Source organism: Haemorhous mexicanus, chromosome Z, assembly GCF_027477595.1.
Source record: "Haemorhous mexicanus isolate bHaeMex1 chromosome Z, bHaeMex1.pri, whole genome shotgun sequence".
NCBI classification, from domain to species: Eukaryota; Metazoa; Chordata; class Aves; order Passeriformes; family Fringillidae; genus Haemorhous; species Haemorhous mexicanus.
This window is the reverse complement of record NC_082381.1, coordinates 69,707,777-69,728,762: the sequence shown is the minus strand read 5'-3', so window position 1 is coordinate 69,728,762 and position 20,986 is coordinate 69,707,777.

Genomic DNA, 20,986 nt, shown 5'->3' with positions numbered 1-20,986 from the left:
TCTGAGAGCTCAGTTGCCACCCCTCTGAGGTCCTGCTTAGGTGCCTTTTCTGTCAGAAACTAGGACGAACATTTAATTTCTTCCCCCAGAAGATCTGAGTCCAAGATACACTGTTTCTCAAAAACTTAACACTGACAGATTCTGTGACAAGACTTTTGAAATATGTAGAGGGAAGAAGAATATAAGGAAGCATGCCCACGTGTGGTGGATGGGAGGATTTGGGGAAGGGACTTCTGGTGGAGCAGGCTGGCAGTGTGAGTCACCAGCACCAGTGCTGCAAGGTAGCAGGGTGTGCAGTGCCCAGGTGTCTTGAGGTAGGGCATTTCTCCTTCCTGCTCTTCTGTTTGGGGAAATGGTCCCCTTCAACTAGCGACGCTTTCCTCTCTTGCTGCTAATGTGAAGGCCCACCTGAACCTCTGTGAAAGATGGGACCAAAATGCAGACAAGTGAATTGCTTCTTTTTTAACAGGATCCTTCCCTTATCATCGTTTTATGCCATGTGTGTGTTATATTTCAATTTAATTCCAGTATATTTTTTTTTTTAATTTGAAAGACTTTTCAGACATTTTTCTTCTGCTAGAGGATGAAAATGACAGAATTAAATCATCAACAGGAAATTTCTCTATTGGATTGATGAAAAAAACATTTTGGGAAATCTGTTTTTATCATTCATTTGGAATGGGTAGGATTATTTTACAGCTTTGCATATAAAACACATCCATTTACTGGATAAATGTAGTGTCAAGGTGTCATTAGAGATGTAAGTGAGAAGCTGGAACTGGGCAGGTGTTTAACCATCTATTTTAAGCAAAATTTTTCTGATATAAGGAAAAGCATAAATTTTCACATGTAAAATTGAAATGGAAGTTTATAGGTAAGTGTAGTTGAACTATCAGTCTAAAAAACTACCTTACTACTACCTAAATCTTAATGTAGAAAGACAAAGCCTATAAAAAAAAATAGAGTTTCTCTGAGGGTTTTTCTCAGAAGGTCATGTCTTCTCTAATGCCAACTAAAAAAAGTAGTCCACTTACCATAATAATCTTATTAAAATACTATAGGGAGAAGATTAGATGATCTGTCATCAGTACAGTGATCTGGCAAAAAATACATACATACAAGAGTCCAATCTTGCAGCCAATGAGGTTGCAACATGTACTAACAAAAGCAGAATTTTAAACTTAATATAAAAGTGATATAGCCAGTTAAGCAAGGTTTTTCCTTACAACAAGAATAGTAAGGGGAAAGGTAGGTTTGTGATATCAGGCTGAATAGAAGGAAACCATGGCAGAGGAAGCAGAGTCTGGCAGTCTTAGTCAAGAAGTGAAATGGAAAGATAGCTCCAATTAGTGCAAGACACCTGGTTTCTTGTGCCCTCTCATAAATCATTCTGGTATATCCTGTCACTTGAAGACAAGTCCTACTGTTACTAATACAGATCATAGCTATAATTTCCACTCTCTTAAACCCTGCTGAAATTGGGTTGCAAATATAAACCATATTTTCAGCTTTTAAAGTCAGAGAAACTTCAAGTAAAATGAAGTTATACATTTAAGTGATATAGATAAGCCAGTATATCTGGAATAGCACCTCTTTCAATGTTGTCTATTCCATCTCATTAAAGGTGAGAACTGCTTGCATATGTATCTGCTTCCTTTCTTGCCAGATAGGACTGATGTTGTTTAAACCTGTAGATGCATTTTCTAAGCTAGAAATGCTTCTGACGGGTAATTTTGCAGTGAATCAAACTTTTGTTTTTCCTCCCTTCTCCTGGACATTATAGGATTAATATTTCATGGAAAGAGATAATGTGAGCTTTTATCTCTAATGTCTTTGCTTTACATGCTTTACAAACAGAGAGTAAAAAACTGAAGAAATAAGTGTATTCTTTGATGATCTTAGGTTAATTGTAAAGGTGGTGACAGGGTGGCTGATTTTGGGCAAGTATGTTTTTTTGTTTAAACTCCACCACTTGAACTGCAGTGCTTTGTGAGCTTCTGGGAAATTCACAAGAACTTCCAAGTAAAAACATTTTGAAATATAAGAAGAAATTTTGAAGTTTGCTCCATTTTCTATTTTGTGTAAAGTGTAAATTTTTATTATTATAGGGATCTTAAACCTTTAAAAGCCTTCTTTCATGCTATCAGTGTGCTGACTTGTAGTCATCACATGCTCTTATTTCAGTCTTGTAAAAGTTACCTAGAGCTGCTCCTACCTGTTAATTATATATTTTTTTCATTTGGATCTTCATTACCCTTTTGTTTGCTGTAGTGTCTGTAGTGTAACCTTAAAATTAAAAACAGGTAGCAAACATTCACCAAAAAAAAAAAAGTTTCTAACCATTATGCCATAATAAGGTAGGCAAAAAAATGATAAAAATGGAAATTCTTTAAATTTTAAATACAATTTTAGTTTAGTTTTAATTTTAATTTCAAACTGGGCAATATAGATCTACAATTTCAAACATTTAAAAAATTTCAAACAAATATTTTTCAAATGAATACAGATAATTTTATTTCATCAGAGATATTGAACATTTATTTTGCATTTCACTCAAAGAGGTTGTTTTACATTTAAATTGCTAGCACTGTCAGTGAAAAACTGATATAGGAACAGTTTAAAGGGCCAGATTTTCTTAACGCTTAATTTTACAAGGTTTGTAGAAACCTACCCGGGGATGCCTGGCTGTTCTGCTCTAGTAGATCTGCCCAAGGTGAAGCAGGTGAAATAACAGGGATAATAGTTTTGCATCTGGCACAATAATTTTTCAAGTTGTGAGCCTTGTCCTTCAGTACTAAGAGCAAAATCAGAACACAATTTTCAGATTATCTTAGAATTTTCATTTTTTTGGCCTCCATATCCCCCAAACAAGCCCTGCTTCCTCATGGAATACTGGCTTTGTCTCTGAGCAAATAGATAGCACTGAAAAGAAAGTGATGAAGCTTTTCCATTTGACCTCAGATTGCTTATACTGTCCAGTTAGCACTGCTCTCTTCTTATGCCGAAGTTGGGATGTCGCTGTATTCTGAGCTGCTCTGCCATATTCTTCATCTGCAAATCATCTTGCAACATCCCATGTTTCTTCTGCATTGCCTGACAACTGTTTGGCTGAGGTACTTTGCTCCTTGCAGTGTGAACACAAACCTCACAGCCTTATAATTAATTTTCTTCTTTTATTTCCTCCCTCTTTTTCAGTAAATGAAACTGCTGCTCAAAAAGATATTGGTAAAAATTTAATATAGATTTAAGTTCTGATATTGCTAGGTAGTGCTGTCATTTATTCAAACTGGTAAGGGAGAACTGCCTGCTTGTTTAATTTGGGCTGTTCTCTTCCTTGCATTATATGGAGTGAGGGTTCAGCAGACACGAGGAGGAGACTGCTGCTGATAACGCTGTGGATGATGCTTTGTCATAGCAGCTTTCTCTGGAAAGGTACCTGACAAACACACACAGTGCCAGAGCTCTGCTGAGGGGTGAATCAACTTTTCTATCAGTTCCTAATTGGTCCCACATGACATTTGCTAGCTTTGACTTGCTCTTAATGCACGGGTTAATGGTTTATATCCCTCTGGCACATCTTTGTACACCTTTGTGCATATCCAGTGTGTTTCCAAGCTGCTTCATTCTCACTTCCTAATGTCCCTCCGTTTCGCTCATTCCCCACAGCCTCAAAATGGGCTTGCTGCTCATCTCCAGGAGAGCTTTCAAAATGTAAAACTGAACTTTTGGACCGGTTTTTAATCTCTGGGAGAAGCACTGCATTGAGCATGGAGGGAGGCTGGGTGGATGTTTAAGATGGGCTGCCTGGGAGTTTGCCAAAGCCGGTGCATGCAGGGAGCTGAGCTGTGAGTTGAGTGTACAGGAATGAGATGAGAAAGATCAAGCCTGCTTTTCCTTTGTCTTGAATTGGATGGCTCAGCTGCTGCTGCTAGAGGGCACAATGCCTGAACACGTCCTCCTCTGAACAGGCACATTTTTTTATTACCATGGGACTGAGATGCTATTACCCCATGATCTCTGAGTACTCGGGGGCCTTGTGACAGGCATAGCTTTGACAAAGCTCTTTGTAATTGAGGGATTGGTTGCTATGGGCTGCTTTGGACCTCTTCTGACATGACAGAATACAACATTGTTTAGCTAAAGCTGTACAAAAACTTTCAGAATCCTTTCTGTATTAAACTTTTAAATTTTATATTTCAGATTTTAAATCCCTTTAATGAAGGAAGGATGAAGTTTAAAAAAGACTTCAGTTGTAAAACCCCTTAAATCCTCTGCATAAATCATAAGTATTTAGCTTTTATACATGACTGTAGCTTTGAGGTTAGCATGCACTGTGGAAATGCATGCATGCTCCTCATGACCTGTTTCCTCAGTGTCTTACTGTGCTTCACCTCTCATTATTGTATATCCTAAGTGTAATCGGAATTGTTGGTGACCTGTACCAGAAAGGCTCAAAATGAGGGCCAGGCCAGCCTGGGCAAGGTCAAAAGCTTCTTTAGAAGATACACAATCCCATTTGCCACATTTGCACAATTTGAGGAAAGCATGCAATTTCTAGAAGTGTCTCATCTGGCCTGCAGCGTGCTACAAAACTTGTCCTCCTTTCTCCCAAGAGGACAAAAAGTCTCAGAAGAGATTGCTGTGATTCATTTGCCCTGAGGCTGACTACAGAAGTGGAGAATATATGCCAGGTGGCACAGACACAATGAATGGGTCAAACTTCAGCTTGATATAAAAAAATTTAATAAATTAGGATCCAAGCCACTGTCACAGGTCAAACAACACAGATCATAGTCTCTAAGGGTTAGTGTAGGAAATTTGTTTGATGTCTGAGGAGTCCTTCCAATGAAATATATAGTGAATGGAGTTTTCATTTTAGGGGGTGTTTCTTAGTTTTCAGTTTGGGTTAATACAAGCAAACAACTTGCAATACCACGTTCTGTTCAAAAAACCCAGCTATTTGATATGACAATTGGTCTATCTTAAGAGCATCTTAGTATTAAGGAATGTTAGTTATGTTAAGGGATTATGCAATGCAGCACGTTTCTACATATGTACAACAAATATTGAGCCCTGTGTAAATTATGTTTTAATTTATAAATAGTCTCTTTATGGAACCTGCTGCTCTCTGCATCCAGTGGAAATGGCAGAATAATCTCTTCTGCAGCAGGAACCAGCACTGGCCTTTCAGAAAATCAGGCATACACATGAACCAATACTAGCTCTTCTATTTTCTTACTTGCCCATAGGAAAAGGGCAGCAAATCTCATTACTGGTAATTCACATATACACACTCCAGACACTGCTGCATAACTTCAGGCAGAACATCAACTTTTGGCAAAACCAGGTTCTTCAGATATCTGCAGCACTGGTGCTACAGAAGGAGTAGGGTGTTTTTTCTTAGTCTGTACTGCAGTTTGTGAGACTGAAGCTCTAGAAATGTTTTAATCATTTTTGCAGTTTTTTGAAGAAGTTTTTTGTTATAAAATGGAAGAAGAAAATAATTGCTGTCCAGTTTCAAAAGCTCAACATGTAATACTACAGAAGCAGAAATAGCAATGTAAAATGCTCATCAGTATCTTGCACAATTTAACTTTGTACTAAAGACAAAAAAGGCACATCTGCTCCTTTTTCTCTCCATCTGTATGGGCTCAGGATGGGAAGATTTTCTTTTCATCTTTTAAAAGGCTTAGGATATCTTTCAGTCAATGTTGCGAATTTTCCCAATAAACTTATCCCCTTCTTTCTGCAGCCACTTTGCATGGTTTTCTCTTCATTTTGTATAGCTGCATTTTTTTATCTGTTCCTTAGAGAGACTATTATATCCTTTCTTCCTTGTGGCCTGCAGATTTTTTTATTTGTTATGATTTTGCTAATTCTGTAAAATTTTAAGCTGCTTTTGCTTCTGTAGTTTTTTTCTCTGTTTTACAAATAATTTTTCTTAATCTTCCTCTTTCAAGATTTTTTTTACACAGAGAGTCACGTAAGCGCTCTGATAATTAGTGGCAGCTTATTATTAATTTTAATTATGCCTCTGTATGAATTTTGTGATTAAAGCTAGGGAAACCATAAAGTTGCTCACCTCACAAACTTTGCATTGTGTCTGGTGATTGATACATTACTTTTTTTATTAATGACCCCTGATGAGGAGGAGTTTGTTTTATTTAAGTGCAGTCAGAAAACGAACTGAGTTAACAGGTGGAGATATTTGGGATAATAGCCCTGGAAATTTGTCCTGTTTCTTGGTAAAAGCCAAATACTTTGTCTATGCTTAACCTAATGCTGCACAAGTCAACAAAGTGGCCAGGCGTCCTGCTGGGGACTGGATTTGAAATTGTGCATTTCTTTTGTGGTCTGGTATATCTGCGTCCAAATAACAGTTGTGTGAGGTAGGGAGGTGTGGGAATGGTGTTAACTTTGCATCAAGCCTAGAACAGAAAATTTTGCAATTTAAATGAAAAATTTTGCATTTAAACTAAACTAAAAGTTTAGTTTATAACTTTTCAGCATACATGTGATTCGCAATATGAAAATATCCAATGGAAAAGTACTACTGAGCCACAAAGTTTCCCTTACATTTTATTAATGTAAAAAGAGACATTAACTGTCTCTGTAACATGGCATATACTGGATTCTAACTCAGTAAAATAAGGAATAATTATCACTTCCATACTATGAAGCACAAAAAGTTAGTGTGCATTTCAGTTTTTACCCCTATAACACTGCAGATTTTTGGCTTTCTGTGTTCTTTCTTTCAAGCAAAAAAATAAAAAAGTAAAACTGGGTACTAGATGGAAACTTGAGTAATGGCTGAGTCCTCGCATTTTCATTGACTTATAAGGAAGGCAGATAAAATTTATGAATGAGAAAATGCTTTTGATCTTTAAATGTGGATAAGGGTAAAATCTTTGCAACCATCTCTTCTGTATTATTTCTCTACTATAAACCATCTCTACTGAATGAAAGTCTTCAACATGTCCCAAAGGCATGTGTGTGTAAAACCTCCCTAAATGTGTCCTTTATAGCAAGGAAAGCAGGAAATCCTATCTGGGGTTTTATTACACATGCAATATGATGAAAACTGTATATGTTAAAGATGCCATTTTTGGGCAGAGAGTCACCTCAATATCATTCATGTTGGATCCTGCTTGGTTTAGCCTCCCAGAAAATAGCCTCCAACTAAAGCATAATTTCCAGTGTGTTAGGTAAGACCAAACAATGGTCATGGCTCCATACACTGTTTGAGTGAGTCCTTGATAGTATTAGATGGGCATATTTACTGCTGTATTTGTAAGTTGTTGAGAGAGTGTTTTATTCTGGGCTGGAGTATGCAGTAGCTCTGCTCAGGTGGTGCTCAGAGATGAGTAGGTTATAGGCATGTTTCTTCTCTCCAGTTCTTTGGGATGGCTGTTACGGAGGTTTCACTTTCTGGAGAAATGCAGCATGCTTGTATAGGAATAAATTAGACATGGATTTTGGTTACTAAATGCAGAGAAATCTATAAAAATGCCACAAAGTCCTGAAAGGGTCAAGAGCTGCAGTAGTGTTTGCATAGACATGTTACAAAGTATGCAGTTAGCAGCAGATGTGTCCAATGGCCAGCTTGACCAAGGAACAGAAAATGTGTCTGCAGTGTGGTTAAACTTTCTATGGCAGTAATATTTTAATCTTATGTCTTTCTAATTTCTTTTTAAAATTTTGCGTTTTTGTACTTAAACTAGTAGTCTTGCAGCAATGTTGTGATAAAAGTATGAGAAAAGCAGGACTGTTGAGACAGAGAGTATCCTTTGGAGATTGATGATAGCGTTGGAAAAAAATGGCTTAACTGTTTTCCATGCAGATCTGAAATGAGCAAATTTCAAATGGCTCTGATGGAAGAGTACAAGAATGTGTGGGCTTTTCTATAAACATCAGCACACTGCAAATATTTGTCTTTGAAAATATGAGTTATTCTATTAGTTCTTTCCGACAAAGGCAATATTTTATTTGGGTCTTGTGCATACCAATGTTTGGTTCTAGCAAACAATCTTTCAGATAATTAAAGTTCACAGAACTGCTTTCCATGATAAAAGTCAGCTGAAACATGAAAGAATTAAAAAAAATTTAGATGTCTACTAGAACATGAGAAACTGGCCATGAGCCACTTCATATTGTGGCACAATGAGTGATTTATGGGTTTAACAAAAATAAATTGCCATACTATATCTTAAAAGGGCAGGCTGGCATTTTCAGGTCTGATTAAGCAAGAGCATTTTGAAAAGGGTTTTAAAAGAAGAGAGGAAAGAAGATGGCAGGTGGGGTTTCTAAAACAGGGAATTACTTGTTTTAAAGTCTGGAAGAGGTACACGAGGGAAAGAAATGTAAATTGGTTGGCTAAGTTTATAGAATAGCCTTCTATTATAGTGTTACGGCAGATGGCACGTACAGACTAGTTATTTAAGAAGCCCAATAAGAGCTCAATATTATCTTTACTTTGGCATATACAAAAACTTATATTTATGATATGAAAAACAGTCAGATAGGAAAGAGACTTCATGTGCTCCTGGATCATAGAGGGTTTTTTTCACATGAAAGTTGTCAAATCCATAGAATCTTAGAATGGTTTGGGTTGGAAGGGACAAAGGGACTTCAAAAATCACGTGGTTCCAACCCCCTGCCATGGGCAGGAACATCTCCCACTGGGCCAGTTTGCTCAAAGCCCAGTACAACCTGGTCTTGAAAACCTCAAATAATGGAGCATCCGCTGCTTCTCTGGGAAACCTGTTCCAGTGCTTCACCACCCTCACAGGAAAAAGTTCCTTCCCTATGGCTAATCTAAAGTTACCCTTCTTCAGCCTAAGGCCATTCTGCCTTGTCTTACCACTTGCCCCTGTGCTCTTGAGAACCCTTCTTGTAAATGCCCATTAGGCATTGGAGGGTGCTATAATCTCTCTACAAAGCCTTCTCTTTTCTAGGCTGAACGACCTTAGCTGTCTCAGCCTGTCCTCACAGGAGAGGTGTTTCAGTCCTTAGATAATTTTTGTGGCCTTCTCTGGATGTGTTCCAACAGGTTCATGTCCTTTCTGTGCTGGGACCCCAGAGCTGATGCAGCAGTGCAGGTGGGGTCTCAGCAGAGCAGGGCAGAGGAGCAGAATCCCCTCCCTCCCCTGCTGCCCACACTGCTCTGAATGCAGCCCAGGACATGTTTGGCTTTCCAGGCTGCAAGGGTACATTGCTGGTTCAAGTTCATCTCTTCAGCCAAGTCCTTCTCAGTGAATTTGTCTCCAGTCCTGTACTCATGTCTGCTGGGATTGCCCTGATCCAGGTGCAGTCCCTTGGCCTTCATGAGATTTCCACAGGCCCACTTCTTAAGTTTGTGCAGGTGCCTCTGGATGGCATCCCATCTTTCTGCAGTGCCACCTGCACTGCTCAGCTTCCTGTCACTGCAAATGTTCCGAGGGTGCACTCGGTCCCACTGCCTCTGTCACTGACAAAGATACTGCAGAGCATCAGCCCCAGACAGCCCTGAGGGACACCACTCATCACTGGCCTCCATCTGGACATAGAGACATTGGCTGCAACTCTCTGGCTGCATCCATCCAGCCAATTCCTTATCCACTGAACAGTCCATCCTTCAAATCCATGTCTCTCCAATTTGGAGATAGGCATGTCATGTAGGACTGTCTCAAAGGCCTTACAGAAATCTGGATAGATGGCATTGGTCAGTATTCCCTTTTAGACTGATGCAGTCACTCCATCATAAAATGAAGATTGGTCAGGGATGATCTGCTCATAGTAAGGCCATGCTGGCTGTCTCGGATCACCTCCTCATTTTGCATGTGACATAGATGCATTTTTTCCTAAAATTGTAATAAGAATAAAAATTAATGTTACAAAAGCAATGCAATTAAAACAACATAATTTAACATTTCTCTTTTAAGTTCAAAAATGGTAGCAATATCTCTTTAAGTGAGGAATTAAGAAGCTCTGTAAAAGTTTGCTGCTAACCAGCTATGCAGTAGCAGTGAATAAATATTTGAGAAGTACTCTTATTCTTTAAAGAACTAAATAACCAGATTTTCTTCTGATTAATCCAGGATATAAATGTTTTAAAATATCTGTTTCTCTGCTGAGTACTCGTGGTTTGAAATTTATTATACAACAGTCCTTTAGTTCCCTTTGGCTTTGCTTAAAAACCAAGGCAAGCAACCTAGAAATCAACCAAGCAAGAATAAAATCCTTTGTAATTACTAGTGAGAGGATCCCTGTATATGCATCATACCAGTTTCGGGATAGGATTCTTAATTCAGCAGGCATTTGTGTTGGTTTGGCATGGCCTGGTTCTAGTAGCAATGAGGCCACAGAGGCTTCTGTGAGAAGCTGCTGGAAGTTTCCACCACATCTGGCAGAGCCAGTCCCTGGTGGCTCTGAAGGTGAACATGCTGCCAGAGGCTGAGCCAGTTAGAGATGATGGTAACGCCTCTGTGATTAGATTCAAGAAGAAAATCAAAACAAAGTGGGGACACAGCTTTTCCTTGCCAGAACAGAGGAGGAGGTGAGAACATTTGAGGGAAACAACAGGAAGACACCAAGGTCAGTGCAGAAGGAGGGGCAGGAGGTGCTCCAGGTGCTAGAGATGAGATTCCTCTTGAGGGTGTGATGAGACCATGGTGAAGCAGCTGTGCCCCTGCAGCCCCTGGGGATCCACAGGGATGCAGAGATCCACCTGCAGCCCCTGGGGTTGGTGCCCACACTAGAGCAGGTGGGGATGCCTGGAGGAGGCTGTGATCCAGTGGGAGACTCCATGGAGAGGGGGGCCCTGCTGGAGCTGCCTGTCCTGGGAGGACTGCGCCCTGCAGAAGAGCGACCCTCGCCACAGCAGTTTTGGGTGGACTTGCTACTCATGAAATTGGAACCACCCTGGAGAACTGTCTCCTGCGGGAGGGACCTCATGGTGCAGCAGACCAGCAGAAGGACTCCTCTCCCTGAGCAGAGGAAAACCTTGGGTGATGAGCTGACCAAAACTCCCATGCTCTGACTCCCTGTGCTGTCGCTTGGAAGGAAGGAGGGGTTGGGGGAAGAAAAGGTGTTTTTAAAGGATTTATTTTACTTCTCAGTAAAATAAATCCTTTAAATAAAGGATTTATTTTACTTCTCAGTATCATCCTCTGTTTTTCTTGTAATAAACTCACTTTGTACCTCTAAGTTGAGCCTGTTTTGCCCTTGGAGTGTTTTCTCCCAGTTTAATTTTTTTTTTCCCCTCCTCTGCCCAGCTGTAGCAGGCAGGGGAGAGTGAGCCAATTTGGTGGTTGCCTGGTGTTTGACTATAGTCAAACCACAACAGCATTAAACACTAACAGGATTTTGCCATAAAATAGAATGTTGAGCAATACTCACAATAAATAGTGTTGCAGAAGTGCTCAGATACAACGAGAGTTAGTTACTTAGAAGAGCAAAAGTGACAATGCACAGTATGTGCACAGTGTTTCTTCCCATAGCATTGTATACACACAGGTATTACCCTAGTACAAGCACCAGGGGAACAGTATGAACATCAGACATACTCTGCACGTTATGAGAGAACATTTTATACTATTTTATGTCTGCTGTAGAGATTATGTCTGATGGTGTTGGTTTAGAGCAACCTCAACTGAGTACAGCAGTACTGCTGGCATTGTTCCCAAAACGATTTTCTGAACAGACGTAGATTATGTCAGACATCAAGTAAAGCAGAGAAGGATACAGCTCCCTACTGCTTATTCAAACAACAGGATTCAAATCCTCTTCAGAGGTGCTGGCAAACAGACCAATGTCTACAGTGGTAGTTTTTAGCACCAGCTCAAAGAAACCGCCCTTTTACCACAGCTGCTGATGGTGTCCAGTACCAGTGCTCTCTGGCTGAAGTGTCTCCACCATCTGCTTTCTCTGTACATTGCACAGGGCACTTGCCTTGCAATTAACATTTTTTATACTGAAGCACTGAGTGTTTTAAGAGCTGAGGTCAGGAGAGGAATCTGTTATTGACATATTTTACGCTTCTGTCACTTTATGAGCCACATTTACATCCTGTCACTTGCCACATGCAACTCAAGAAACAAAGTCTCTTTCAGTACCCATATGCCAATTTATCTACTCAACCCCATGGATCTCTGTATGGAGCAGAAATTGTGGGTGGATAATATATTCCAAGTGTGTACATTAATGGGGAACCATAAAGAAGATCAGCATGTTTAGAAGCTTTTGTTTTTCTGACTTCTCCAGGATTTTTAAAATAGGAGGCTGAAAAGCTGTGGACTTCTGGCTGTATTAATGATCATAGGCATACCAACCCATTTGGTCCCTTGCAATGGCATTGACTTGGGTGCTGCTCCTGGCAATGTCACTGACCACTGTGAGCTATTTATTAGTGTGGGGTGCAAGTGCTTTTAAAGAGCTCTCATCAAGTGAACTTGCATAGTAATTCTCCAGGAGCTGAGGGATAAATGAATGTTACTGCCTTAGAAAGTGAGTTTCTTCTTCTGATTTTGAACTAATAGGGAGTTTTTGTAAGAAATTGAGATGTTCATGAAAATGCAGCTTTAAGTAGAGGGTGTTTTTGGTCATTTCAAAGACTTCTATATACCGCTTAATTATTTTTATTTTTATTTCTTAGAATTTAATTGTGTGAGTCAAAACTATGAAGTTATCCAATGAGCAGTACTATAGATAATATCATGCTGTATACGTTAGAAATTATTTGAAAACAACATTGCTTTAGTACTAGGTTTCTGCAAAAGGAGAGGCTAGGGAAAAGAACACATAAAATGAATGCTAGTCTGTGCTCTAAACTGCTCTTGTTCCTGTATTGAGGTGAGTATTTTTATGGGTTGAAACAGTGTACTAAAGAAGACATGTTTAGATTTTACTGCTGCTGAGGAGTTCTCTGTCTTGGAACCCTGCTGTAATAGAAATATGAATCTTCAATATTTCCTACAAAGAAACTGAAGAACCTAGGAATAAGGTAATTTTCCTCCTAAAGATGAAACTATCTTTTTAGTGCTACACAAGAAAAAAGCTTCATGACCTCAGCTAATCAACAGACAGAGTCTTCAAGACATTATTCTCTTTTATGGTACAGCCTCTTTCTCTAGAGACGGTTGTAGAAGTGCCCTGCCTCCTACTGAAGCACCTGACATAAGTAACTCCCGCAGAAAAAAGTATGATTGGAAGTCGTAGGTGCCCTCTTCTATAAGAAAGCCTGTCATATGAAATGCTTAGAAATTATTTTCTATTGACAAAAATGTAATTTCAGCTTTAAGGCATAAGTCTTTGACATTCTTGAGGAGAATCTTGTCATTTTACAACAGTATATTCAGAGGAAAAGTTTTACTGACAGTACTGAAGATCAATCCTGATGGGACATTAAAGGCTCTATTATGTTTTCATCAAGGAGTATAAAATTTTATTTAGTTTCTGTAAGAAAAACTAGATTTTTATTGCTTTTACTCTGACCATTACAGGACTTATTAGCTGTGTGCTTTTGCTCTTCAAATATGTGCCAAATCTTGTACTTCAACAATATCAGTATTAAAATACTTAAATAATCCAATGTTTATAAAATAATCAGTGTGTTTAAGTTGTATTTCAGAGTTGAGATTATTTAACAATTATTTGCCAACACTATTCTAAGTCAATATTTCTAGGAAGGCAACTCATTATCCCTTCCATTTTGTAGCTGGACAGTAAAACCAGAAGAGTACATAAAAGATGCCAACCTGAGGCATATATGTTTTCAGCCTGAAACAAATCTTTCTTTTGTATGCAGAAATGACTTTTCAACTAATACTTTGTCAGAAACAAGGTTCTCTCTCAGCCTCTCTGATCTGAAAACTTAAGACTGTCAAGCTCTGTGTAGGTATTATGCTGTTTGTCTCATTAATGAAATAACACATTATCCAAGCTTAGAGACCTCCTAATGGAACCTTTCAGCTAGTCTTGTGTATTGAAGTAACTGACGGGGAAATCTAATCTTCAGGAGGAAATGTGTAGTAAAAGTTAAAAAGTTTACTTCCCTTTTTACCATGGACTTATTGGGTCACTTGGGCAAACACTGTCCAACATGTAGATGTCTGCTGAAGAGAATGTCACATGAATCCAACTTTCTGTGTTCCTGTTTACGTGCTTCACTCTTTGTGCAGAGGTAATTTTTAAGTCTATTAAGAATATATTAGGTGCTCGTATAAAAGGATTTCTTGCATGTTTTGCATAAAGAATGTTACTGGGCTATTTTGCTAAGGTTTGTCTTATAAAAAAATACCTTTGCCTGCTGCATGGGAGAGTTACTGCAGGCCCTGCAACTTGGAGGGCTGTATGGAAAAACAATAGTGAGAATCTGTGTCCCTACCATGCGCTGCATTTATTTTGTGTATTACACTGAAGAAAGTACATGAGGCTCTGTGCTGAAGAAATCTCCAGTTTCTCAACCATCTTCATAGCTGGCAATAGAAGGATTCTCAAGTAACTTCAATGTTGTGATGAACTGAATATGTGTATATTTCTGCAGAGTATTAGTATGGACAGATCCCTAAAAAAGTTGTGCTGTTTTTGTGGTGGTCTGTAAGTCTTCAGACAGAAAGCATTAAGAAAAGTATTTTTCCTCTACTGTGATCTGAATGCTATATTTTTTTTGTTTACTTTGATATAAAGGAATGGGATGATATCTCCATTTGCACTAACCCACCACTATTTTCATTTTCATATAAGATGGCCATAGACCCATGTGGCTGCAGCTCTCTTCACAGAGAGGAGCAGGCAAAACCTTCCCAGGATTTCTCCTAGGGAAGGCACTGAGAAAGCTCAGAAAGAAGAGAAAACAATTCTTACCTCTGTTTGTTTCGCCTGTTGTTTGGCACATGTGGAATGTGTTACGGAGATTGTTTACAAAAAGGGATTTGTTAATTGGACTCTGGTGATGGTTGTTTGGATTGATTGACCAATTAGGTCAAAGCTGTGCTGTGACTGTCTGATAAGGGTTACAGGTTTTCCTTTAGTATAGAGCATGGTATAGCATGTAGTATAATATAATATAGTATAACTTAATAAAGCAATTGCTCAGCTTTCTGAATCATGGAGTCAGAGCACATTATTCCCTGGTGGGGTTGTTCTTGATAGACCCACACTGAAAACAGCAGTGGGTCAGTGCAGCAGACATCATCCTGTGGCTGTAGGATTTGAACTCTAACCTAGAATAAAAACATAGTTCTTCACTCTAAAAGATATATACTCCATGGCTGGAAGACACTGTGAAATGAAAAAAAAAAACCTATATAAAAAAACCTGAAAGTTTGAACAGAAGAATATGTTCCTGCAACTGGAAACTGCGAAGCATGAACACCTTCTGAGGTCATGCAGCCAAGGACAAATTGCTTGAAATAGCTAACAAGCAAGAAAAGCCAACAGTAAAAATCTGCAGTTTGTTTCCTCTTCCTGGGTTGAGATGAATCTTCATTTTCTACTTATTGAGAAACTTTTATGGATTGCAGTCACTTGGGTGCTGTTATATGCCCAAGCTGTATATGTAATATTTCAGAAATATCTGCTACCTATTTTTCCTTTTATCTCCCATAACTCTGTTGCAAAAAATAATAGAAATGGTCACCTTGTTCGTTCACTGCTGAGCATTTAAAACTTGCCAGAGTTTCTTTAAACAAGGAGTGAGCAGTCAAGAGGAACAGTGAGGAAAATAGCCCTGGCTGCGAAATTGTGAATAACAGCTGGCTTATATGCTTATCAGAAACACCTTCTTTTAAACAGATTACAAAAATTTCTCTGGTCTCCTATACTCAAAAGCTTTTCCTGAAAATTTCTATTTACACAGAGGGTACTTAAATCTGATATCCTTAAGTGGTGTGTTTTGTTTCATTTCCCTCTTTTTATTGAGGAGAAAGTTCCTCTGGGACCTGTGAGCTGTGTGCCACAGCAGCATTGCCAAGCTCTGCATGGGCTGTCTGGCACTGTGGGGTGTGCTCCCATCTGTGGGCTGCTCTCCCTCTGCTCCTACCATGGCAGCTCTAGCAGTGCCTGCTGTGCCACCAGCCCCTGTGGACAGACTGCACTCAGACACACCAGCCCAGGTTGCTCTACTGTTGTTTTACCACGTCTGCTTTCTGACCAACCCGTGATTTTCCACCACAGGACATAGGTGTGTGTATAATTTTCTGTTCTCTTCCAGAAACCTGTGTTTGCTTCCTGACCCCTGTTTCACTGAGGTAATTTCATTCACTGTTTGTATGGTGCTGGCAACATGCCATTCTGACTGCAGGGCAGGGGTTTGCTGCCATAAGAGAAATGCTTGTGAGAGGCAGAAAAAGAAACATGAGATTTCAAGCTTGATTTAAACCCCTTTCTTTGTAAAAGAGTGGCCTGCAGATGCTCCTGACCTGTGTGAGTACTTCTAACTGACACACCCATTTGTCTTTTATTCCATTATAGGGTAACATATAAATAGTTTCACCATTTCAGTTTTCCCATGTAAATTAGGCTGTATATAGCACAAGTACCCACAGGCAGGCTACAGCTACAGAGGCCTCTGCTATAGGGAGAACCAGTTGTACTTCAGAATCAGTAACACTGCCACTCACAGGCAAAGTACTGTTGGAAAAGGACTTAATTCCAGGCTCACTAAATGACAGAAGAAGAAAAAATCCTTAAGAGAGCATTACCTCTCAATTTTTTAACCTAAATTTATTTAATATATATGCATCTAATGTACATGATATACATGCGTATTTTACCTTCTTTAAGGGAAGCAAGATAGAGAAAACCATGTCTGTTTTTTCAGCATTTGTTGCAGACATCACTTGCCTGCTCTAAAGAGCTGCTGTTGCTCTGCTTATGGGCTTGAAGTGTTCCTGTCATGTTCTTATGTTATGCTGTAACTTAAAAATGCACAATATGTATTTTTTGAACATGTTCTCACCAGTAGCTTAATAAGCAGGTGTACCGCTCTAATGTACGTCTCTGCCAATACTCATGATTTATGAAAAGCAGATTCTAATTTTATTGCCAATTTAAAATTTCCTAAGCTTTTCTCTGCCCTATAGTAACAGTCTTTCTTTTGTAATGTGGCCTGCCTTTTCCCTGTGGGTGATTATTTTGTTTTGTAATGATTATTCTTTTATTAAATTGAAGATTAGTATTTTCTTTTACTGAGATTTGAGCAAATCAAGTAGGCTTTAGTCTCTGGCTTTTATGCCTAATTAAAGATCTTTATTTTGAAAGACTTTAGATTGCCATGCATGACTGCATCCCATTCTCTCCCTAATAATCCCTTTATAATACTCAGTAAGGTTCATTTCAGCTCATGGTCTTCATCACTGCTTTAGACTTACAGTTAAAAGTGTGCATTTATCTGAAGAATAAGAAATTCAATGCAGTGAATAAGAAGCAGTATCCTGTTAAAGTGTCCCTACAGCTGTGACCCATTTTGCACAGCAGTTGCAATCCCAAGATAATGGGGAATGAGTTTGAGACTCCAACACAAAGATAAGGTGAAAGAAAGGACACAGTGGTTTAGATTCTCCATCTACTGCTTCTACTGCCACTGGGTGTGCTGAGCACAGAATGTGCAACATAATGCTGCCTGTTTATTTGGTATAATCTGCCCTGTGTCCTGCAGAAGAAGCACCAGACTAAATAATCTGGCACAAAGAACCCCAGAATGAACACTTCCTAAGGAGTAGGAGCAAGAAAAATTTTCAGTATAGATTTCAGGAGATGGGCAAACCTGACCATATGCCAGATAACAGAGAGGTTAAGATGTCTTAGAAACGCTGCTGAACTGTTCTGCATAGCTTTCTCAGTTTGGAATCCTGAACTGCATTATGTTTGCTGCTTTCTGGCTTTCAGAGTATAATGATTACTATATATATAGTATAATAATATAAAGATGTTGTGAATCTATTGTATATCCACTTGTGCATAAGTACCTCTGAATAAGATCCTTTTTCCTTAATAAGTGCTTTTTTTCGCATATTCAGGATTCAACCATGCAAAAAATTACTAGAGCTGCCTATATGATTTACACTTTTATCTACCTGTGTGAAATGATGGTGCCTCATACTGAGCTGTTATGTGTCATGGATGGAGTTTTCTCACACCAGAGGAGCAACAATATACTTTATTGATATAAAACAGTGAATTTACAAAGTTCAATGGCAAATGTGACGGTGGATTAACAAGATTTGATGGCCAGGTATGCTTGACTATTTACTGCACAGGGGACAAGGTCTGAAAAAGCTGTCAGGGAGATTCTTCCAGAGGGTCAAGACATTTAGACAGGACCTTTTTGTCTTAAATGTCTTCTCAGAGAGGAGTTTAGGTGGGGCTGGCTCCAGACTTAGTCTTAGACTTGGTCAGCAGTTCACGTCTAAAGGATTGTGCACAATCATTCCTTGCCATTGCTTACTTGACACTTCAAAGTTTAGCATGCAGTTAATCACTTACTGAAAATGTGCTGCTGCAAGGAGTCACTTGACCTCAAGGAGTAACCCTGAGAGGTGTCCTCTCTCAAGGGGAGACCCTGGCATGCAGGCAGGAGAGCTCAGTGGAAATAGAAATACAAATGAAAAAAAATCTGTAGGGGCTACTCTCAAATTTCCTTGATCTGACAGCTGTGTTCCTCAGGTGTGCAATGCTGGTGAGTGACCAAGTTCTCCAAGGAGGCCTCCATCTCTCTACTGAGGTACTGCTGCTGTAAGTGTGTGTTCCCCTGCACAGCATCCAAGATGTCACACTATGGCCTGCTGGGCTCTGCAGGACAAATACCTCTTGTTACAGAAAATTTTGTGCATGCCTATGTGGAGGTCTCAGGACAGCACACTGAATGTTAAACTCGTACTAGGGCACTAACACTACTGCTCTGAACCTCTCACAATCTCCCTGCCGGGGAGACTTTCATTTGTAGTTTATGCTGTGAAATGTCACTGCATACGAAGTTCAACAAGTTGCAGTGGCGCATTTTCAACTAACACCGTTTGCATGTTCCTGTGGAGGAGCATCTCTCCCAGGGATGGTCTTTGAAGAAATCCAGAGGAGACATGTCAAGGTCAATGCTCCCTTTTCTGTAAAACTCACTCACATTTATAAAGTTCCTACATTCCAGTTGTTGAAACTTCTAATTTCCCTCAGTTGAATTGATTCTCTTTATTGCATTGTGCAAACTGCCATAGTTGAGTCCTTGGATACATAAATAGAAAGTTATGGTAATGCAAACCCGTTCTATCGCTAATAGAATTGAGAAGGATTCTTCAGTGAATCACATAGGCATGCAGATATAATACGTAATTATCACACTCTCACTCTGAATTTTTATTGTCCTGTGCAAAGTGACCACAAATAACCTATTTTGCATTTATTTAATACTTGAACAGATCCTTCTCAGTCAAATGGTAAGCCCATGTGATTTTTTTTTAAACATAAATAAGTAATTTAGTGAAACAGCTTTAATCTTGCAGTTGTAATGTATCTCTAATTTTTTATATTGAAAGGGAAGCTTTATATGGAACTCCAAGACTTCATTGTCAGAGTGCAATCTTTTTTTGGTGAATGCAGTGTATTATACACTGCTAATAAAATGCTTTTTTAATAAACAACACATGTCACCTTGATACAACCTTGTGATAGTAAAATTCAACTGTGCAAGGTATTCCTAGCTTCTTGAACAAAAATAGTTTTCAATTTTGTCACAGAGAAGGAATTTTTATGAGCAATGGTCATGGCAGTCAACGTGTTTGACATTAATCCCAATTCTGTTCTCACATGAAAATTTCCAGAATTTAATTGCGGTGGTGAGATGGAGCAGTCTGTTACTGTGGGTCTTTCTGAAATTGTTCCTCTCCTACTCCAAGGCTGTGGGAGCTCTAAATTTTTGGGATTAAAATTGTCTGGATAGTTTATGGAGCAGTTTACTTGTCAGTGTTTGTTTAGATTCTGAATAAAGTCACAAAGCTCTCTTCTGGCTCATGCCGATGCTCAGTTCTAGTTTCCTGTAGTGCACTGAAGCTGCAAAGTTTTCTTTAAGCATTGTTTTTAACTTCCACCTATAGCTATATGGTCCAACAAAAGCATACTATTTCAGGCAGCAGAAAAGGGACCTCCAGTGGAGAGATCATGTTTACTTTTATGAAGCTTGTATCCTAAACACAAGATTTTCTCCAGTGAGAGCAGCATAAGAGTAAAACCTTTACGAAATTATAGATAGTGCTTTTCTTTCAAACAGTAAATAATTTCCTTTTAATTGTTTTGTGTATCATATGTTTATATTTGGGCTTATATAAAAGATACTGAAGTGTAAGTATTTTGAGAAAAAAAAACTTGCTTTGTGACAGGGTTTTTCCCCTCAGCTTTCACTCTACTAACAACACTGGCTCTCTAACTAGTAAAGAGTTACAATTACAATTATTGAGTCTACTGTAAATTTCTCACTAATCAAGATTCACAACTGTATTAATTTTCTATTTGTTGCCTAAACATTTCCTGGAGCAATATACCAATAAACTAATCCATGGAATGATCAAGACCCAGTTCGAATTGGTGAAAGTTTATCTTGGTATGACAAACTAGACAGGAAAGTAGTTTGAACATTTTGAAATGGTGCTAATTTAATGTTAATTTCCCCTTTTGAAGACAATGATTCAGCAGACATAATTTTTCTTTCTTCTACCCCATTTCTTTCTCAGTTGTGACTTTCACCTGGAAGATTGCATCCTAGTATTAATTCTTTAATAAGTATTACAAAAAGCCCTGGAACCCCTAACATACCAGTGCATATGAGGAATTCTAGTTTTGTGTTCCCATGTGAAACATCATCCCCCTGTATCTTTGCAAAAGCAGAATCTGAAAGGACTCTTCTGATGATATGGTTGCATAATGAAATATTTGCCTGGGTAGGAATAGTCTTTAAAATCGTTTCACATTTTCTAGATCCTCTTCCCATGTAAACATAAATTTATGGATGCTGTTGTTCATG